Below are 3315 nucleotides of genomic sequence, written 5' to 3'. Positions count from 1 at the left end.
CTCCGCCCCGAGACCCCCCACGGCCGGGCTCCCCCCAGCCCCGGGATCCCCCCGCCGCGATCCCCCCCGGACAGGGACCACCCCAGCCCCGATCCCGCCCCGAGGCCCCCCCCCCCAGCCGGGATCCCCCCGCCAGGCTCCCCCTGCCGCGATCCCCCCCGGACAGGGACCACCCCAGCCCCGATCCCGCCCCGAGACCCCCCCCGGCCGGGCTCCCCCTGCCGCGATCCCCCCCCGGACAGGGACCCCCCCGCCCCGAGACCCCCCCCCCGGCCGGGCTCCCCCCGCCCCGGGATCCCCCCGCCAGGCTCCCCCCGCCGCGATCCGCCCCGGACAGGGCCCCTCCCGCCCCGAGCCCCCCCCCAGCCGGGCTCCCCCAGCCCAAGCCCCCTCTGGACAGGGCTCCCCACAGCCCAATACCCCCCACGGCCGGGCTCCCCGACACCCCGATCCCTCCGACAGCTGGGCTCCCCCCAGCCCGAGACCCCCCCCCAGAAAGGGACGCCCCCGCCCTGTTCCCCCCCACGGCCGGGCTCCCCGACACTCCGATACCCCCCCAGACAGGGCTCCCCATCCTGACCCCCCCTGGATAGGGCCCCCCCGCCCCGAGACCCCCCCCGGACAGGGACCCCCCGCCCCGAGACCCCCCCCGGCCGGGCTCCCCCCGCCCCGAGCCCCCCCCAGCCGGGCTCCCCCAGCCCAAGTCCCCTCCGGACAGGGCTCCCCACAGCCCAATACCCCCCACGGCCGGGCTCCCCGACACCCCGATCCCTCCGACAGCTGGGCTCCCCCCAGCCCGAGACCCCCCCCCAGAAAGGGACCCCCCCGCCCCGTTCCCCACCACGGCCGGGCTCCCCGACACCCCGATACCCCCCCCGGACAGGGCCCCTCCGCCCCGAGACCCCCCCCGGCCGGGCTCCCCCCGCCCCGGGATCCCCCTGCCGCGATCCCCCCCGGACAGGGACCACCCCAGCCCCGATCCCGCCCCGAGACCCCCCCCGGCCGGGCTCCCCCTGCCGCGATCCCCCCCCGGACAGGGACCCCCCGCCCCGAGACCCCCCCCCCGGCCGGGCTCCCCCCGCCCCGGGATCCCCCCGCCAGGCTCCCCCCGCCGCGATCCGCCCCGGACAGGGCCCCTCCCGCCCCGAGCCCCCCCCCAGCCGGGCTCCCCCAGCCCAAGTCCCCTCTGGACAGGGCTCCCCACAGCCCAATACCCCCCACGGCCGGGCTCCCCGACACCCCGATCCCTCCGACGGCTGGGCTCCCCCCAGCCCGAGACCCCCCCCCAGAAAGGGACGCCCCCGCACTGTTCCCCCCCACGGCCGGGCTCCCCGACACTCCGATACCCCCCCAGACAGGGCTCCCCATCCTGACCCCCCCTGGATAGGGCCCCCCGCCCCGATACCCCCCATGGCCAGGCTCCCCAACACCCCCATACCTCCAGGTAGGGCCCAGCCCCCCGATCCCAATCACGGACGGGCTCCCCACTGCCATACCTCCCCGGGCAGAGCCCCCCATCCCAATACCTACAATGGCCAGGCTCCCCAACACCCCGACACCCACCTGGACAGGGCCCCCCAACACCCCGATACCTCCCGAGGCAGGGCTCCCTCACACTCAAACCCCCAAACTGGGGCAGGCCCTACACACCATGACCCTACCACCCCCCCGCCCGGTCCGTGATGTGGGGCTGGGGACCCTTGCCAGGCTGATTTCAGAGGCTAAATATGGATTTAGATGTGCAATTTTAAACACACAGATTTGAAACTTTTGGGTTGTGTATAAAAATAAAAGCACCCTTTAAAAAGCAGCTAAGAAGCTAATTTGATTTTAGAAAATGTTCATCGTTTTCAGACTCTAAAAATCAATGTCTTCATTTTCCAGTTCCCTACCCTTGGGAGCTCCCCGTTGCAGGCCAGGGCACTGGCTCTGTGTCTGGTGCAGCCCTGGGACTGGGCCTGGGGTTGGGTTTCCAGGCCGTTTGGGCAGCATCTGCCCAGGACGGGAGCCAGGAGCTCGGTCCCCCATTCCAGTGCCATCTCTGGCTGCCATTCGCTCTCTGGGCTTCTCCTTCCCTGGGTCGCCGGCACTGTCCTGCCCCAGCCTCTGCCCTGCTCAAGCCCTGCCTGGCTCTCCAGTCCTCTGGGTTCTTGCCGCCACCACCACATTTCCTTCAAACCTCGACTCAGCCTGCAATTGCCCAGCTCCCAGTGCCGATTGCCGCTCTCCACCATACAGCCGCCAACCGGCCTTCCCATCCAACCCCCCAACTCCCATCCCAGCCAGCCAACACCAACAGCCCAATTCCAGCCGCCTCACCCAACCCTCCATTCCAACTGCTGCTTTCAGTGGCCCCCCTTCCCATTCTGACTACCCGGGTCCAGCAGTCACTCCCAGAGAAGATGCGTGGTGGTGGTGTTGTGAAGGCTCTGAAATAACAGAATCAGAAATGTAGGGCTGGAAGGGACCTCCAGGGCTCATCTAGTCCACCCCCCTGCACTGAAGCAGAACCAAATAAACCTGGACCACCCCTGACAGGTGTTTGTCCAATCTTAAAAACCTCCAGTGATGGGGATTCCACAACCTCCTTTGGATGCCTGTTCCAGAGCTTATCTACCCCGAGAGTTAGAAAGCTTTTCCTAATATCTAACCTACATCTCCCTTGCTGCAGATCACCCATGACTTCTTGTCCTACCTTCCGTGGACATGGAGAACAACGGATCAACGTCCTCTTTATAAGGGCTCTCCACGTGTTTGAAGATTCTTATCTAGTCCCCCCTCTGTCTTTTCTCAAGACGACACATCCAGTTTTTTTAACCTGTCCTCACAGGTCAGCTTTTCTAAATCTTTTCTCATTTTGGTTGCTCTTCTCTGGACTTTCTCCAATTTGGCCACAATTTTCCTAAAGCGTGGCACACAGAACTGGCCACCGTACTCCAGCTGAGGCCTCCCCAGTGCCGAGTGGAGCAGGACAGTTGCCTGCAATGTTTTACATACAACACTCCTGTTAACACACCCCAGAATATTAGTCTTTTGGTCCATGCATTTCAATAGGGGTTTTGCCCAAAAGAAGCGTTTAGGAAACAACGAGAAAGGGCTTTGAAGTCAGCTCATTATCAGGGATCCCAGAAATCCGTCTGCCGTGGAAAAATGCGGAATTTGTGTTTTTACAGAGAATCTTTCGTTTTTACATTTTGTGAACAAATAAAACCATATGCAGTGGAAGCCCATTTATCAGATCTGTTTGGGACCAGGGCCAGATCGGGTTGTTATACCAATAAAATAAAAACCAGCAGGATCTTATTAAAGGGGAAA

This window comes from Lepidochelys olivacea, assembly GCF_965140295.1.
Source record: "Lepidochelys olivacea isolate rLepOli2 genome assembly, chromosome: 4".
Taxonomy (NCBI): Eukaryota; Metazoa; Chordata; order Testudines; family Cheloniidae; genus Lepidochelys; species Lepidochelys olivacea.
This window is presented reverse-complemented; position numbering follows the sequence as displayed.